Source organism: Melopsittacus undulatus, chromosome 1, assembly GCF_012275295.1.
Source record: "Melopsittacus undulatus isolate bMelUnd1 chromosome 1, bMelUnd1.mat.Z, whole genome shotgun sequence".
Classification (NCBI taxonomy): Eukaryota; Metazoa; Chordata; class Aves; order Psittaciformes; family Psittaculidae; genus Melopsittacus; species Melopsittacus undulatus.
This window is the reverse complement of record NC_047527.1, coordinates 49,241,590-49,261,287: the sequence shown is the minus strand read 5'-3', so window position 1 is coordinate 49,261,287 and position 19,698 is coordinate 49,241,590. Positions and strand designations below refer to the sequence as shown.

At 40.4% G+C, this 19,698-nt stretch overlaps 1 protein-coding gene across 2 annotated transcripts in view; it reads right to left on the bottom strand.

The window, feature by feature from the left end:
* Positions 1 to 19,698, bottom strand: part of CLUL1 (clusterin like 1) — a 60,490-nt gene that overhangs the window by 17,812 nt on the left and 22,980 nt on the right. The window lies entirely within an intron of this gene.

Genomic DNA, 19,698 nt, shown 5'->3' with positions numbered 1-19,698 from the left:
TCTGACTTGTGAGCAAGTTGTAGAAAGTGTCTTTTTCCCCATCCCAACTCTTATTCCAGTCCTGTTATATTTTAATTGAAATTATATCTGAAGTATAAAAACAAGGAAAAAATTGACAGAAATAGCTTGAAAAGAGATTTCAGTAAAAATAGGCTTTTTACAAGACAGAGATAAATTGGAACATAAATAATTATAATGATACAGATAGATACTGAGCTTGAACCCAGCTGAACTTGAGCAATGAGAGTTGTAGCTGCTTTATGGAGTTTCCTTCTGTCCTGTTGGATGACCCCCACAAATGTATAACATTTTTTCACAATGTACTCTGACTTCTCCCTTTTTGTTGATCCATTCCACCTGGCAGGATTAAGCATCAAGAAGTATGCTGAAATGGAATTTCCTGTGTTATACATCAGCTGTAGGATTTTGTTCCAGTTATATACTTACGCAATTATTTGCTGTTTGAATAGTTGTTTCATACTATGTACTTTTACATTTCTTTCTGAGCTAGGCCAGTCATATAATCATCTGTCTAAAAATACCTGTGCATATTTTATTGACTCTATGAGTCATGCAAATTGCTACATATTGACATTAAATCTCTTGATACCTGTATGAAATAGTTCCCAGTCCTACAAAATCTTAATCAGCTTTATTTGTAAGCACACCATTAGTTCCACTGCTTTCAATTGAAATTAAATCCTAGTAGGGGTTTATGGTGTAATTACATGACTAATCTGAAGCATGCACAAAGCTTTGCTAATGGTTTGTATGGGTTTTATGCTATAGAATTGAACTTTTGTTGTGTGAAGTTTTTTGTTTTGGTTTGGTTTAAATCCTTTCTTGTAATTCAGGAGTCCCTGACTGGTTTCTGCTTTTCCCTGTATTTCAATGGCTTTTGGAGACCTTCTTCCATTTGTATTCAGTCTGTCTTTGAGCCCTACCTGAATTGCTGAAGTTAGGAATCAAGGCTCCTTCTTTAGCCCAGAGAGGCAAGCTCCTGAGATGCTCTCGCGCTCAGTCAATGCTGGAAGGCCTCAGACTAAGGAGCTGAGGCTATCCTAAGCTGGATAGTTAGTCTAAGCTACATGTCTTGAAAAAAATCAGCTCAGGCCCCAAAAGTAGCACGGCTATGTAGTGATCCCAAAGTTCATGAGCCCTGCAGCTGACACAATTACCCTGTCTGATGGATGGTCAGGCAGCAACAGGTCAGGACTCTGCACTGTGCTCAGCACAAAAATGAAACCAGCTGAAGACATGAAGTCAGCCTGCATAACCTAGAGCATCACACTAAGATTTTATGTGGCTTTACTTGGAACCATTAAGCTACAGCTTTTGAGGTCAGTAAGACCATTTTCACGAGGCTTAGCACACTTTAAAATGATGAGCATTTTCTGATTTCCTTTTGCTTGTCTATCCGTGGACATGGACGGTCAGGATGACAATTAAGTATGGAAAAAATCTTCTGCTTCACTGCTGATTATTTTTTTTTTCCAAGCCCTCAAGGGCCTTGACACAAACTTCTAAATACGAGTCCCAGCAGTGACATGACAGCTGTTGTTCACAGGGTCATGCAGATTATCTTCACACCTCATCCAGAGACCTTGCAGAAGGACCTGTTGTGATACTGAACACCTACTCTGGGAAGACAAATCTATGACATTAAGAAATTTAGTGAATTTTAAGGAACAGAATATTAAAATCTTAGAGTTGACTAAAACACAACACAAAACTGAAACCCAAAAATTATGTGTTTGTCTTCAGAATTTGTGCTTGGGATATCAACTAACTATTGAACTTGGAGTAGCACTATCGCTGATGTTATGTTACCAGCAGGAGATATCAAAGTCAGTGCAAGGATAACAAAATGAATTAGAAACAATTCATTCTAAGGCTACGAAGCAAACCTGCATGGTACAGTTACACAAACATTTCAGGAAGCATTTAATATTAAAATGCTGCAGTTTTGAACCAGATGTTTTGCAAGGATTTAGTTTCAAGCTTCCCTAGGAACATTAAAACAAAAAATTTTATTGCATGCAGACATGTAATATATCAGCTTTCAAACTGCAACTGAAAGGAATGGGGTTCCTTGTGTGTATTCATCTGGTTTGCTTAAGCATATCTCCATCATTCAGCTCTATATCAGCAAGTTAAAAGAGTGGCTGCTTGTTGGAAACAACTCTGGAGTTTAATGAAATTAAGAAGGATGAATTATTAGCTTGTGAGGTGCTGAGACACTCCTGAAGATGTTGCTAACTGCCCTAATCTGCTGCTTTCTTGAAAAGTGATTGAAGGCATGTAGGATACAGCCTTGATAATAAACTGGAAACTGCTTTGTTGGGGAATAATCCTCTGGCTGGTAGTTTGGCTTCTTCCTTTTGCTGCATTTAAAGTGGAACCTGCTTCAGTGCCTGTGGGACAGCAAGCCCAAAGAGGGATGTCTGAAGTTAAAAATTCCTCAGTGTATCCAATAACAAGACACATGCAATCCGCTTGCTCGCTATAGCATGGAAGTCGAGGAAATAAAGCTGGAATGCTGCCTGAAGCTGACTTTTTCTTCATTTCAAATATTAGGGACAATGTCTAAGAAGAGCCTTACTGCAATTAGAATTAATGACTTCATGCTTCTAAGAGTTCTTGCTTAATTGCCATCACACATGTTTTTACAGCTGTCCTTTTATATAAACAGTACACTGCCCCATGCATCTGCCTCAGTACTCAAAGCTTTTAAAGCCTTGTGAAAAATGTTAGTTATGGATACCTGATGAATAGGAGGAGAATAAAAACGAAAAACTGAGTTCAGAGCAAATGAGAATCAGAAATTAGACAAAAGGGCAGAAAGGGAAGTGGAGATGGGATAGGAAAGACTACAAAGTACCGAAATATCAGGGGACATTGATGAGAACAGTCTCTCCAAATGGAAGCTTATGAAGTGTAATACACTTTCATATAATCTACCATAAGCTAGTTAGATATTGCATACAACAATAACGTAGGAAGCCCATGAAGATGCACATGTGGCAGAACAGGACAAATATATAAACCTTGAAATCCTTTCTTGCTCCTTCTATTCTGGTGCAAAACCATTCTGGGAAAGACAGGGGTTTGCACATACTTCAAGCTGCTTAATACATTTGCAGGCACTGTGGAATACTATGAACAGAACGGTGGGACTTACCAATCCAGATCTGAGTGTGCACAGTGTGTGCACCACAGCTAATGAGTGATGTAGGTTATCCTCATAGCCAAAGAAGAGCTCTAGGCTAAGCTGTAGTTTAACTCAACCTGTAGACCTTGTCCTCAGAGTTAGATGAATTCACTTTGGAAGACCCTGTTTTTATCCCCTGACTAGGAAGCGAACAGAACTGACCAACTTAAATGTAGATCTCTAAAACTGGGAAAAAATAATCTCATTGATGTGGCATACAGTTTTCAGCAAGATGTGGCTTGTTTGTGTTTGCCAGCAGCTTCCTGAGCTGCATTAAGAAGAGAGGTGCTACCAGCTCAAGTGAGGTGATCCTTCTTTTCTAGTCAGCAGTGGTCAGGCCACACCTGTGTCTGGGCTCCCCTGTAAAAGAGACAATTTCTTTTGTCCAGTGCAGAGCTACAGTGATAGGACAAGGGGTAATGGTTTTAAACTAAAAGAAGGTATTATAAATATATTAAATAAATATACATTATATATATGATAAAGCAAAATATTATAATTGCTAGTAAGAAATTATTGACAAAATTAATGATAAAGGGTTTTTACTCTGGAAATCTTGAGTAAAATCTTGAGGCAAAAATCTTGAGTATTGGAGTAGTACTTTATGTTAAAGTGTAGTCTCACTGTATATTCTAAGCACCTTATGGAAGGAGTTTGGCCCCGCATATGGTCAACAGACAGATATAGAAGCCTTCAGAAAATAATTGAAAACGTGAGTTAGGCAATATTTAACTTCCTAGCTTGCCTGATCCGAAACGGCCACTTTGCATTGTTTGCAAAAGGAGACAGAGTCCCCTGGTCACACATATGTAGGACACAAGAATGGTCAGTGGCTAATACTAAACATTCTGAAATAATGCAGATTCATTTGAAACACCTTAAGCACTGGAAAGCTTTTGAAGGTCCATAGTACAGGTGTAATTCTGTATAAGTATTATTGAAAAGTGTTTTGCTATTGACACTGGGAGACAATCCCATATTATGTATTTTCATACCTGACCTCAGGAGGAAATAAACTTTAATTTAAGGCTTTCACCCTCATGTCTTTAATATTATATCTCATATCCCAAGAACAGAGTGTCAAAGGGTTATTCCTCTGCTCAGGTCTTACATGTTTAACTACACACATACACGTATTTATACATTAACACAGTAGACAATAGGTCAGATCCTTATCTGATGTAAATAAGCATAGCTCCTTCATCTCTGCAGACAACTCTGATTCATACCAGCTGAAGACCAGTATATTTTCCCTAGGTCTGGATTCAGTAAACCACACATACAGAGTGCAAAGCAGCCTATTGCTTGAAGAAAACCTTTATTGTTTAGGGCACTGCTGAACAAATAAACTAGGCAGCAGAGGGAATTAACAGGAATGAAGAGCATTAGTTCTTCAGAGAAAATAACGTCAAAAAAGCCCTTGGTATCCATCAGTCAGGATTCCTTCAGCACTAAACAAAAGCTGCAATGGAAATTGCTGTGTCGTAACCTATGTGATTCCATGCTGAACAATTTACTTGAAATGCTGCATTTCCAACACATCGTACAGATCAAATATCATGAGCAAGGAACAAGAGTATATGAGAATTAAAAAGAACTTAAATACTATTCAAGCAAAGCACTTAACCATGCATTTAACTTTTAACCTGAGAATAGTCCCATTGAAGTCAATGGGATTACTTATGTACTTAAAGTAAATCATGAGATTAAATTGTCCTGTGGATCAGGATTTTAAAAATCTGAGTAGCTGTTGCTTAAAATGGGATACAGTACAACAGGGGAAGGGAAGGAGAAAAATCTGTTTTCCATCCTCTGTTTCAAGTGTGCTGACAAAAGGCATGGTAAGACCTAGCACTGGGAAATCAGAGTTGGAAAAATTCAGCCTTGAAATAAGACATTTCCTCATAGCTGTGAGGAAAATATTGAGACAGCTTATGAGAAGGAAGTGGATTTACCCTCACACAGACTTCTTACAATGACATAAAATATATTAAAAGGAAAAGGGGTTTAATCTAGATTCTGAGAGTAAATTCAATGGTTTTAAAAAACCCCTATAGCCAGTTCCTGGAGGAGACGTCCCTCCACCAGTTTATTGCAGTATCCTGGTCCAGGTCCAACCTTCAGTTCAAAGGGTTCCTAAAAGACTGATTATGAGACAGATTATTTTATATTGCCCCACATTTTGTGTTTCTTGTAAGCATCTCTACTTTTGGAAATAGTTTGGTCTAGACATATTTTTTATTAAACCTAGGACAACCGTATTTCTTTTCAATATTGTGTTATACATACACCCACATCATGAGAGGATTAGGCTGGCTGGTATTTGCAGTCTTTGGCTCTAAAGTATGTCAGCCTGACTTCTCCTTATGACCTTTGTTCATGAGTTTGATGTGAAACAGCATTGGTTACATTTCCTGCAGCAGTCTGACAATCCTGAGCTTCCTTCAGGATTTGGGAAGGAAGTGGGTGCTGTTCTGGGTGGTCAGCTGACTGGATCTCAGTGGCTGGCAATGGAGCTGGAGTCACCCAGGAGCATCTCACCTGAGCAGGTCCCAGCAGCCAGGTGCCATGCCGTGAGGAAGTGACCTCTGTTTCTCCTCTACATGGCACATCTAATTTCCTAAGGAAGAAAGTGTTATTTCATTACTGGCATATCTGGATAAAACTTACATATCCTGTGATTAGCTATGGATCAGACCAGATGAACTCATTCATTTATTTTTTTTTTCTGGCTCCAAGCACCATAGTTTTGTCCTGGGCTATGGCTCCTCAAATCCCATCAGAGTCCCTGGAAACACTCCTATTGACTTTACTCTGTATGAACAAGACTTCAACTCAGTCTACAGCCTCTGTCTGAGTCAATGGGAGTCCAGAAAGAATGCAGCTCAGCTTGCAGTAAATAAATGTACCAAAATGACCACAAACCGAGCTATTCAGAAAGGACTAGTAATAGTACTTTAACAGAAACTGTGTGAATGCTCCATTAGCTAAAGATATCCACATGAGAGATTCTTCTCAGCTTTCTCTATGAAAAGGTCTGTTGAAATTAAAAGCTTTTAAAGTTACTTACAGAAAAGAAGTTTAGCACAGGCTATAGGGCCCTGCAGGATTCAGCCACTGGAGAAAAGCTGTTTCACCAGTTTGTCCATTCCCCAAAATGAAACTGAGATCAGGCCACATAATTTACATGAGTATTGGCTGGGTTTTAAGTGAGAAAAGACTCATGCTCTGGGCCAGAAGCACAGCTGGTGTAACCCTAAGGATCTAGTTCATAGCAGTAATATTTTTCTGCAGTTTGAAGCCAGAGCTCCTGCAGGTTTCAGTATGACAGCTCTTAGCTTTAGACCCAAGGCATAACAGAGTGCTGGGAATATTTAACTGTGCACTTTTCCCAAAAATATCAGAGTTTAAGATGCCTATGTCTTTCATGGCAGAGATTATCCTGCTTTAAATTTTAGGCTTTTTGCTAAAGAATAAGCTGGGTTTTTTTATGCAATGATTTAGAAGGAGAGAGAAATTGATGCATCTTTGCGTAAAAGCTAAGTCACCATTATCATAAGAGCTGTTTGTATAGCATTTATGTGTCTGCCATTTAAATAACCCCATTTAAATAATAAGATATTTAGGAATCGTAATTAAAGAATGAGAAATATTTAACTTTTTACAAGCAGCAATGACACAAACATCTCGACAACTTTGTATTGTTGACTTTATGCATAGTCACAAGAAGGGAGATGTGTGTATGATGGTTTTCTGTCTTTGTGGGTGGATTTGTCTTCTGCATTTTCTGTCTTTGGAATATAAAAAGCTCAGGACTTTATGAGATATAGCATTATTCTACTTGGCAATTCAAAATTCCCATACACAAGACCAAGAAATTTAAAGCATATAAGGATTAGGGTCAGTTTTCTAAATGTGGGTATATTAAATTAGGGAGATAGCTGGTTAGCCAGGCATCAGAGCAAAGAACCCAATTATCAGATATGCTAACCACCTCAAATTTCTTTACCAGAGTCTAAGTTTCCTTGGCTCCATCTATTCTGCCACACCAAAATTTAGACTTTAATTTATTGAACTGTGACTCAAAGTGCTGTTTTCTACACTGCCTGAATGAAAGGGCCAGTTCCTCCCTTGCTCCTGGGCTTTTCTAGTTGTCAGCCTGTTACTTTGCTTGGGACATTGGCTGGAGCTTGGAAAATTCACATAGGCAGAGTGTGCAATCTCATAGGCTCAAGCACAAGTCTGACCCCAGAGTTAACAAGTACTGATGCACCCAGGATTGTCTTCTGGAGCTGCCTGCCCTGGCTCTAGCAGTGGTTGAAGGTGCATCCCCTCAAATAGCTTGAAAACCTAGCCCTCGTGTAAAGAACAAGCGAGAGCCCAAGCACAGGCAAGCAGAGACCACATTCATGGCCATCAGGTGTGACTGGGACAGCAACCAGTAGAAAACACAAAGGAATAAGTAAGTACATGTGAGTGTAAAATGCAGTAGCTGGTCAGAAAGCAGGGCTGTGTGTATTTGAGAGAGATGGTTGACCTGGAAAATTTACTTGTGGCTAAGATAATAACCAGTTTTCGTAAGGGATTGTTTTCCCCAGCTTTTTTGTAAGTTGTGCTTTGTTTGCATTTGTTTTCAATTATATTATTTGTAATTGTTGCTTTTTCCTGAAAAATTATAACTTTGGCACACACAGTTGAATACCAGTGTTCATCTATGTCTGAGGCATGCACTCAAGGCAACTAGAAGTGATGTGTTTGCAGTTAATAAGAAATTAGCTGCCACAGGAAATTATCTTGGTGAAAAAATCCAGCAAAAGTTGCTTTTGCTATATGATATATTTTAGGAATGTTTTGGCTCTCTCCAAACTGCAAAAACTATGCCTGTCATTTCAAAATGCTCTGGGGAAAGGCAGCTGAATTCCTCTTCTAACTGTGAAATAATAGGCACAGTTTCATGCATCTGGGGGAATGTAAAATATTTCTATTACTATTTCTTGCCTTTCTCCTGATCCCTGCCTCCACTATGTCTCCTTTTCCCCTCACTACTCAAAACAGCATTTGGGATGAGAGAGCCATTTATCAGGAATACATATAAAAAGCTTTCCCACAGAGTTTCATGAAAAATAGATACTGATTAGAGGCTAGGGGAAATAGGATTTTTCAAGAAAAGGCTTAACGGAAGAAACTGAGTATTTGATACAGGAGTGTGGAGAGAAGTGCTGGACCATAGCCATAGGGGCTGGCAGCTGAGGAGAGAGCAGAAAAGTGTGGGGTAATGCAAAGAGATCAAAGGAGAAAAAAAAATCATCCTAAATATAAGAGGAAATACCCTGGCTCTATTGGACTGGAATAGTCTAGAGGGAAATTTTGGTGTTGGAAGCTAGAGACTGGCCAAAGGACTGGAAACACTTCCTGGGCAAGAACTCTGCACTGTCAGGGAGATGGATGCATGTCTGTCAGCTCCAATACCATAAGCAGAGACACAGGATTAGTCATGAGCTATTAACTTCCACATGGCAATCCTGGGAGGCTGCAGCACTGACACTGCCCATTATAAATCTCCTGTGAAGAAGCAAGGTACCCAGAAAAGATATTTAGCACACAGATAAAGAGACGGGAAACTCAACTTCTATGTATCTTAATACCATATCCTTCCTGGTTGTCTGATTTAGTCAGATGCTGAGTTTCCTCTGGAGACATTTAATTCCAGAGAGGCATCTCAATTATATAGATCAGCAAATCACAGCTGTTTCTCAAACCAGATGTTAGAAACTGCCTCTGGCAAGCTTCTCCCAGGAGCTGAGTCGCCTGTGGTTGACTCTGCAGACAGCTCCTCCTCTGCCCAACCCCCTGTCCCACCAGACCTGAAAGGCAGTCTCCCGTGGTTCTTGGTGCCACCCCACCAGGCTGGTTGTTATTATGAGTCAGGACAGATAAGCTGCAGTCTGATGGTTCAGTGCTGTGGTTGAAAGAGAACTGGATCGTTATGGAGCTATGTGTTTTTTCAGATTGATAAGTGATAGTTTCACTGCAGATTAGGATGCCTGGGAATATGTAAGTTATCAGAGCTGTCTTCACTTCCAGTTTCTGAGTCCAGGCTCTGTTTCCAGGTTGGCATTAGTGGAGCGCGTCAGCTAGCCATGCCCCCTGTCTACCCAACCCTCACATGTCTGCACAACCTAAACAGCCTACACAACCAGGGAACTGGCACCTAGGATATGTACCCAGGTGTGAACAAAAACGCATATGGGGAAACATGGTGTGATGTATCACATCATGACACTTACCACAAAAACTTCCACTAATTGGGTGATGATCCCAAAGGAGATGAGGAACAGCTGCAGAAGCTGCACAGAAACTCATCTGCAGCTTGAGTTTAAGAGCTGTAGCTCCAGGGGGAACTGTCTTCTGCAGCCACTGTTCTGCATTACCAAATGAAAGGGCTCCTGTCCTCTCCTGCCTCAGTAACATTCCTCCATTAAGGGTTAATTGCCTCCTTAGCTGTCACTGTCCGAGGGAAAAGGTTATAGCTGAGAAAGAGTCTTAGAAAACCTGGTAGGAAACAAAGTATCTGGCCAGTACATTTAATTCAGTAGATAAAAGGGGTTTGAATTCTTAAACGCCTCTTTTGCATCTGACCTGACAAACATCTGAAGTTTATGATTCTTTTCTTCGAGGCCAAGTAAAATTTAGTTAAGATTTACCAAAGAGTTGCAATTTATACCTTCCTCGTTGTAATACATATTCTCACGTTGAACTACAATTTTTAAGAGTGAATAATACCCATTCTTCTACCTAATAGATACATAAAATAATATTTCCTTCTCACTCCCTAACAAAAGAATTTGGTGCTGGAAAGCTTCCTGTTATTACATGGGTTGGGTATTCTAAGTACATCTGAGGAAAGAAACGAGATAGAGTCACTTATTCTGCAAAGTATACTTTAAAATGTTTGTTTGGCACCTCTGAACTCTTTATTTCTTTTCACTGCTGTTACTGAAAGAATGGTTTCATATTAATAGTGAGAAGCTTTCTATTCTTGTTTAAACAGAAGTAAACCTGAAGACCTTGTCAAAACAAGTAGGTTAAGCTTGACTAGTCAGCTGAAGTCTTTCTATTAATAGCCAAGATGGCATCATTTTTCCATTAAGCTTCATCTAGAACATTGGGGGTAGGTACATAAATCCGTACAGAAGAGGTTAAACTAGATGAATTTTTCCAAAATGAAAATACATAATTGCCAATTACATCACATTTCTTCATTCTGGGAAGGAGTATTCTGCCTACTGAACAAAACAGGACATGAAAAACTGAGATTTTCAGAAAACTTTATTATTCTGTATTCTGTAAGAGGACAGTTGCTTTGTTATGACTTGGTTAGGTGGAGTCTGATGTTGTCATGCTCATGGAATATGATCATGTCTGTAGTCAAACTGCGTGCACTCTTCATCCTGTTTAAAGTTATTTCTCAGACAAATCATGTCTCAGCTGAGTTCTAAATGCAATCTCATAGTAAATGTGTATAAAATTGGCATAAAACTGAGAGAGAGGTAAAGTCAGGTTTTATATTTTCATAGAATCATAGAATCATAGACTGGTTTGTGTTAGAAAAGGTCCTAAGATCATCTAGTTCCAACCCCCCTGCCATGGGCAGGGACACCTCAAACTAAACCATATCACTCAAGGCTTTGTCCAGCCTGGCCTTGAACACCACCAGGGATGGAGCATTCACCACTTCTTTGGGCTACCTGTTCCAGGGCCTCCCCAGCCTCACAGTGAAGAACTTCTGCCTTATATCTGACCTGAACTTCTCATTTAAGTTTGAACCTGTTACGCTTGTCCTATCACTACAGTCCCTGATGAATAGTCCCTCCCCAGCATCCCTGTAGGCCCCCTTCAGATACTGGAAGGCTGCTATGAGGTCTCCATGCAGCCTTCTCTTCTCCAGGCTGAACAGCCCCAATTTTCTCAGCCTGTCTTCCTATGGGTGGTGCTCTAGCCCCCGATCATCCTTGTGGCCCTCCTCTGGACTTGTTCCAACAGCTCCATTGAGAGAGAAACAGTGTTGGTTTTGCATACTGGGGATAGGGCTTTGCAATATTAAGACTTTGCAATTGGGGCTGGGGCTAGGTTACTAAGGGAACAAAACAAAGGTTTTAAAATACCGTGACTTAAACAGACACACTTTGTAGTTAAAGACAACATCATTTTTGGGCGACAGACATACTCTGTGGTTAAAAAAAGAATGCTATCGTTGTACAACCTATGAAACTAAGCTGGTGCAAACTGGTTCTGTTGTTAAACAGTAAATTGGGGAACCACGTGTGTGACAGAGAATGTATGAAATCGAACCATAAAAGGAGATAAATAAATAAGAGGAAGAGGCACAAGAAATCAAATAAGGGGAGATGTAACCAGAGGTGGGACATTTAGCATGTAGATTATATGTGTTGGACAAGCTGTAAACCTTGGAGTACCCAACCAACGGGGAAACAAGGGAGGGAACTTGCAGACAGGGTAGGAAATATAAATCAAAGTTCTGCCTTTGCAGTATGTACCTACTACAACACCCATTTTTGCAAAAGTGTTGATAAATAGCTGCTGTTTCACTGTTGTGTCTACCCTGAGCTTTTACGAGAAATGTTTTTATCTAGAGACCATTTCCAACAGTTCCATGTCCTTCTTATGTTGAGGACACCAGAACTGCACACAATACTCCAAGTGAGGTCTCACAAGATCAGAGCAGAGGGGCAGGATCACCTCCCTCGACCTGCTGGTCACACTCCTTTTGATGCAGCCCAAGATACGGTTGGCTTTCTGGGCTGTAAGCGCACACTTAAACCACCTCATGTTTATTTTCTCATCGACCAACACCCCCAAGTTCTTCTCTGCAGGGCTGCTCTGAATCTCTTCTCTGCCCAACCTGTAGCTGTGCCTGGGATTGCCCCAACCCAAGTGTAGGACCTTGCACTTTGCATGGTTAAACTTCATGATGTTGGCATCAGCCCACCTCACAAGCATGTCAAGGTCCCTCTGGATGGCATTCCTTCCCTCTACCGTATCAACAGAACCACACAGCTTGGTGTCATCGGCAAACTTGCTGAGGGCACACTCAATCCCACTGTCCATGTCACTGACAAAGATGTTGAGCAAGACCAGTCCCAACACCGATCCCTGAGGGACACCATTAGTTATTTGTCTCCAGCCGAACATTGAGCCACTGACCACAACTCTTTGCATACGCCCATCCAGCCAGTTCTTTATCCACTGAGAGGTCCACCTATCAAATTGATGTCTCTCCAATTTAGAGACAAGGATGTCATGTGAGACAGTGTTGAACGCTTTGCACAAGTCCAGGTAGATGACATCAGCTGCTCCACCCCTCTCCATCAGTTCCATAGGGCCGTCATAGAAGGCCACCAAATTGGTCAGGCAGGATTTCCTCTTAGTGAAACCATGATGGCTGTCACCAGCCACCTCGTTGTTTTTCATATGCCCTAACATGGTTTCCAGGAGAATCTGCTCCCTGATCCTCCAAAGCACAGCGGTGAGAGTGACTGTAATTCCCCAAGTCATCCGTTTTCCCCTTCTTGAAAATGGGGGCTATATTTTCCTTTTTCCAGTCATCGGGAACTTTACCTGACTGCCATGATTTTTCAAATACGATGGACAGTGGCTTATGAAGTAAATGCAAATTTACTCAGTAAATTAATACCTTAATATTATATCATTATTTAACTTAATATTGTATTCTTTTTTATACTTAATAATTTAAGTAAATGCAAATTTATCAACCACAACCAAGCTATGATTTATTACCTGAGCGCTCTTATTCTGTTGCTGTTCACCATTTCCTTCATCCATAACATGAATCACTTAATCCAGCAGTGCCTTGTATAAAGAAGCTGAGTCAGCACTACAGTATCCACTGACAGCATTTGGGCTTAGATTTTTTTTTGTGACTGATTCCTCTCCAGCTCTAACCTATGTGGTTGTCTGTGGCTCCAAGAGGGAGTTGAAATTTAGATACTTCTGTGCATAGTTCCTCTAAGTGATCATCATCAGTACTGAAAAACCCAGTTTTATTAATAAAAACTCTTCCCCAGGAGCACTCTCAGCTCTATCAGGAAAATGTGTTCATCTCTGAATCTTTAGCCCAACAAAAATAATGCAACAAAATCTTTACCTAAGAGAAAAGGCCTGAGACTGACATTTAGGCATTTCTTTTAGCCACCAGCTGAAGAAACAAACTGCAGCTGAGAGCTGCTATCAATATACTGCCAAAACCATACAGATAAACAACTAGAACAAGCATCCTAAGGTCACAAGTATCTTGGGTTTATGTAAGAGCTGCTTAAGTCACCCAGAGTATTAGGGCATAAGAGAAAAGTCTGTATTTTAGTCAGCATACCTCCAAAATGCTAACTTTACCACTGAAACATTTGCTCATGTTAGGAACATGGAAGTGTCAAATAGACAAATAATCCCCATCTTCCCAAGAACTGTCATAATACTGTAAAGCTATAGGGCACTCAGATCTCACTGCTTCAATACAAGCATTTAACAATCTTTGTCACAGTCCTTTGTTGCCATCTCCTGGCATCTATACTTTCCCTTAGTAGTATAATCACTTGCTGCAATGATTTCTTATGGGTCTAAATTTCCACGACTTGAGACATTGAGGAGATCATATCCATCACATAATTCATAGTAACATCAATGAGAAAAAAATAGACTACAATTCCCCACCTCACTGAAATGTTTATCTTAAAAGAGTTGCATGTGTGAGGGCACAGCAGATTAATAAGAGATGCTACCACATAAGTGAATAGTAGCGGCTCCCTACTTTTGTTACAGGTTACTGTGTTAATACAGGGCTTACCACTACTGAAATCACAGTTAACCTCTATTCTCACTACACATGGCAAGTATTGTAGTGTCTAAGTCAGGTTTCACTTCTTACATGTACAAACAGATTTAGGATTTTTCAGTCACTAAATAAGTGCACATATTCATGTGTACTTCAGAATGGACCAGCTACTGAAGAGAGGGTAATACAAGGTCATACTCTGTGACATAAAGCAATATTAGAAAATAGAAGTTGTTTTAATTGTCAGATTGTGTCCAAAACCCACTTCCAGTTTTCTTGAAGAACGGAAGTGGCTTTAGTAATGAAAGATATGTTGTACTTCCTTTTGCAATGTGTTCAGAGGTACAAACACGTTCAGATGAAGTGATCCCTTAGATGCTTTTAGTGTTCAGGCATAAAAATAAAACATTCCAATTTTTAAAAGTTCCATGCTTTTATACTCACAGTTCCTGATAGTTCCGTCCTTATTCCCCTCTGCTTTTAATTTTATATGAGGAAGTTCTCTTTCCATTTCTTTCAGCTAAAGCAAGAGCTTCCTTCCTCTTCTAGCTTCTGAGCTAATAGATGATATTTCTTTTTTGATCAGAGAGATGAGTATAGAGACATTTTGACAAAAAGTTCTTCAACAAAATGCTTTTACTTCTGCCTAAAGGCCATAAGCAACCAGCATGAGTTTATCTTCTATAACAGGAGGATCTTGAAATGTGTAACCCCACTAGCAGTATGCTCTTCTAGCAATCCAGCAAACATTATTTAGGACTGAAATAGTCATATGAAGTGCTCACTTACCCTTCACACATCTTGACTTATAACTGTTGTCAGAGCAGGGAGCAATTTAGAGAATAAAGCCTTACAATCTACTTGCTTCAACACTGGTCAATATTAAAGAAAAATGTATACCAGCAGTCTTCCAAGTGCGGGCAGCGGAGCATTCATGCTGCACTGGGGGCTGCGTTCACTCTATTACATGCACTTAAAGCAGTTGTTTTTTGCACAAAAAAATCCATGTAAACTTTTCTCAAGTTTGTAATGTTTGCTTGCAATTCAATAGTGTTTGCTGCTACACATAAGCCTTATTTTTGGACATACTGCTCAAACAGAAAAGGGGTTTTTAATGTCATGGATAAAACAGAGAAGTTAAATTTTGTCAGCAACTCACAATGTTTATCCCTATCGTGGGAAAAGTCCACTTAAATGTGAACATTTGCCAGAAATACCAGGTCTGTATCCTTAGCATAGAATCATAGAATAGTTAGGGTTAGAAAGGACCTTAAGAACATCTAGTTCCAGCTCCCCTGTCATGGGCAGGGACACCTCACACTAAACCATATCACCCAAGGCTTCATCCAACCTGGCCTTGAACATTGCCAGGGATGTAGCATTCACAACCTCCCTGGGCAACCCATTCCAGTGCCTCACCACCCTAACAGTAAAGAATTTCTTCCTTATATCCAATCTAAACCTCTGCTGTTTAAGTTTGAACCCATTTTTACATCTGTCTGGGTCCAGACTGGTCCAAGGGCTACTGCATATAATTTTTCTATTTCTTACTTTTCATCTGGGTCCTCTACAGTTGTGCTCTTCCATTTCTTATTCATTGTGTTCCAAGTAGCCAAAAAACTGATGTTAAAATGAAAGAATAGATTGACTGACAGACAGCTCCCACTTTATGATTATAGAAAAACCTCATTTGCGTATGCAACTGGAGGCATCCAATTATGTGGCTGTGTTTGCCAAAGCAGATTTTGCAAGATATCTCCATAGCTTACCAATCAAAAGTTCTCAAATGTTCTCTATAAATCATCGTGCAAGTTCACTGGCAGGATGATTCACACAAAGAGCTCCAGCCAAAGGAAGCTGTGCTGATCATGTTGGTATGGCAAAAACGGGACTGCCTGGGGAAGGAGGTTTCCCTGGAGAAATCCTGGGGCTGGGAGGAGTGCTTGTAAGATCTCCTACCTTTAACCCTTATAAAATGCTTTGAGTCAAGGTGGCAGCATGGTACTGAATGTTGTTTGGCTGCAATGGCAAACCCACTGGGTGAGAGACTGTGCTATGCTCCCATCTGTGAAGGAGCAGTCTGTCTTCACAACCGATGAGGAGTTTCAACCAAATGTCATTGTACAGGTAAGTATATCATCTTTGCCTAGCTCTTCTGGTTTCTTACATTGAACAATGTGTTTTCTGCACCATACTGCTTCTAAATGCTTTTGTGTTGATGCTAGCACACTGCAATGGCTGCATATTGCCAGTACAGTCACAATAAGGCAGATGCTTTCTGTTCCTTGAAAGCACTTGGTATATGGTGTATTAGGTTGCATATTATTTTTATTTAATCCTACACAAGCAAAACACCAAACACAACAAATCTAAGTAAGGACTAGAAGTATTTAACTGCCTAGTTTACCCAGCTCCAACTTAATTTTAGCTTCCTCCTGGTTAGTCAGAACAGGAAAACTTACACTTTCTAAAGTGCCAGAAATAAAGGTATTTCTGCTTATTGTCGCATTTTCCATAACTCTAAGTTTAAGGCCACCTGCTTCACTGCTTTCTTCGTGGTATTTTATTTATGTGCTCTCTTTCTGTCTGTTTGGATCATAGAGTTAAGACATTTTGGCTGAAAACTTCTGAGTGGCTTTTCCTTTTTTTTTTTTTTTTGATGTATAACTATAACAACCTTGCAGGGTAGTCATAAGGGGGTTGAATCCTAGCGTCTCTGCAACTAGGTATACAAAAGGAAGAATTTAGGAACAGAAAGTACCTGTTCTCCAGGCTCGGGCTTGGATTTTGATATATTGAGCAAAGAACATTGTCAGTCCACTGTCTGGGAAATACCCTGCTGCAGATTTCTGTGGAAATCATCTGAATCCATATGGAAGTAGCCCTGTTATGAAAGGGCAGGTGTTTGCAGAAGGGGTGGTTCACTTGCTGACAGATAACCTGCTTTCTTAGGGGAAGTAGCTCTCCTACCCACTAAATGATCAGTGGTAGTAAGTTAAATCCTGGGACAGGCTGGGTGGTATTTCCACTGAGGAAAGCAGAGGCATTCGCACAGACAAGCATCAGGGAGAAAATCTGGCTTGCAGAGTAAATCCTGTAGGAGCACCTGATCCCAAGCAGTGGTCTCCCAAAGAAACCCAAGATACTGCTCTTCAGTTTGGTCACAAACTAAATGGTGTTATTTCTGGATAACTTTGCTTCTTTTTCCAGCCTCTTCTTGAGAATTTTGTTGGATTTTGTTAATTCCTTGTTATCCACCAAGCAATCAAAACTGCTTGGTGTGTATTAGCTCTTTGTTCTGTACATGTGGACGGAAGCGAGCAAGATTTCTTTGCTGCTGTCCCAAGCAGTCCTTGCAAAAACAGCTGCTATGATGTCAAAAGAAACAGTAAATCTCTGGCATAACAAAAGAGAATCAAAGTGACTTAAAAAAAGGTAAAGCCATGTTATTTTCCACACGCACACACTCCACAGTATTGTAGAAAATTCCTTAAGCAACAGAAATGGAAAGAGAAACAAAGTTTAACATTTCAGTGTCTTACTCAGCAAAGATTTCTGAGGAAAACAGATCAGCTGAAATAGTATACTTTGTTAGTGTTTCCATAGTCTTTATTCAAATAAAGATATGTGAGCTACATATGTTCCTGTTTAATTCAAAGTTTTTATTCTAAATGCCTTTGATGTACACTCACTTGATATTTTTATTTATTAGTTATTGAAAAGAGTGACACATGTGGATAATGCTGAATGTGCTGTACATCAGTGCAGTATTTAGTTTGTAGAGATTTTATCAGAAAAGCAAGACCTGTAGTGAGAGGAAACATCTTTTATTAGCTTAGCTGCCATAGTTGGGGGGTGGGAGTTGGGGGGTGGGGGGGAGGGAAAGGGACATAAAGCTAAAAGCTTTGGCCATTTTTCTAGTTGAGCCATTCCGTTTAATAAAAGATAGTACCCTCAAACCACAAAAGCTACAGCAACACCAGTATTACAGTACAAAAGATTAATCATTCATGCAGACATGGCCAGGAAGCTGTGTAACCTCATTGTCTGCATCTTCTGCATAGGTGTGGTTATTGCACTCACACCTAATGATTTTGTTAGGAAAGGAGAGGCTGTAGTTGGTGCATTTCATGAGGTACATGAGTTTATCCAGATAGAACCAGGCTGTCTCAGTATCACGTAGCAGGCGGGAGGATGGGGTGTGCAGGACAGCTGCAGTATAGCACAGCACATACAGCCAGGAGCAAACCCTCTGCTTCAAACCCTGAGCACTCATAACAAACCAAAATAAAGCCCAGCTCTGTGATCCTTGTTTAAGTATTGCTCAGGCTCATGAAAAGATGCAATACTGGGTTTGAGTGACAAGGTTAGACTCCTCTTAGGGCAAAGGTTTGAAATTCCTTTACCTAATGAGTAATTGTATCATACCACCCCTGCTGAGCTGCTAATAGCAAATGAGAGACATTGTGGGGCAGAAAGAAACTAGGAGTCCTTTCTAATTAAGTGTAGCCCTCTTTGAGTCTCTAGATAAAATCCACAATACTTTTTAGCCCATACTCGCATACCACACCTTTTTCTTCTCTCAGTTTTCCTGCATGTTCTATCCACTGCTCTGCAGGCAGAAAATTCCACTTAAATTCCTTTTGTGTCTGGTCATTCCATAGATTAAATCAGAGCCCCTTGGTTTGCTATTAGGAATGCAATCATCTCTGCTGTCAACATGTCTCTGGACCCTTCCTATTTCCATTTCCACCCTTAAGGTTCCATTGAGTCTTTTATGAAGCCCTATTTCTTTAATGTTTCTAAACTACGATCTGTGAATTTATGCATCATCTGGTTTATCTGCAGGGCTTTGTCTAGGCTAAGAAATACACAGAATGTCATGAAGAGTGCTTGGTTCTGCTCTCAATGTGTCATCACTTCTCTCAGACTTCAGCTAGGTGTATGCAAAGTCATCTTGACCCTAGGAGCCCTGCAAGGGCTGAGGTGCTCTGCAAGGGCTTAAAGGGGCTTACCACAAACTTGCACTGCACAACCATTAGTCTTCTTTGTGAATCATTCCATTTCTTCTTTGTGTCTTCATGAGCATTCCATTCTGCCCCATTCCTTCCTTTTCTCTCATGTCCCCCATGCTTCCCACCACTGCAGTACGAATAGCCCTCTCCAGTGTCCTTCAGTGCCCCTAAATCTTCTGGCAGCGCAAGCTGTGCCTGGCTGGGGCATGCCTGCATGCCAGCTGGCCAGCTAATGGGCATGTGGGGATATGTTGGGTGGCCACCCTCTGTCCAAATAAAGGCTGAGCTCTGTCTACGTTCCCTTAAGGAACAGATGCTCCTCTGGCTCTTGTTTCTCTATGCAGACAAATGGTTCAACCAAATGTCTGGAAACTGAACAGCTTTGAGCCCTCTGCCCTTCTGCTGAATCTGATTGAAACTGGAATTGTCCTGCAAAGTTCTTAAGAGTCAAAGAAGACACGCAGATTGTCATGCAAACAGGCTGCAAAAATCACGTAGGAATCATTTTCTTAGGAAATAAGGCTAAAAATCTAATAGCTTGGATGGAAAATGACATCAGGGAAACTGGATTTGGCTTCCTGATTCTGAGACTCAGCCTGTGC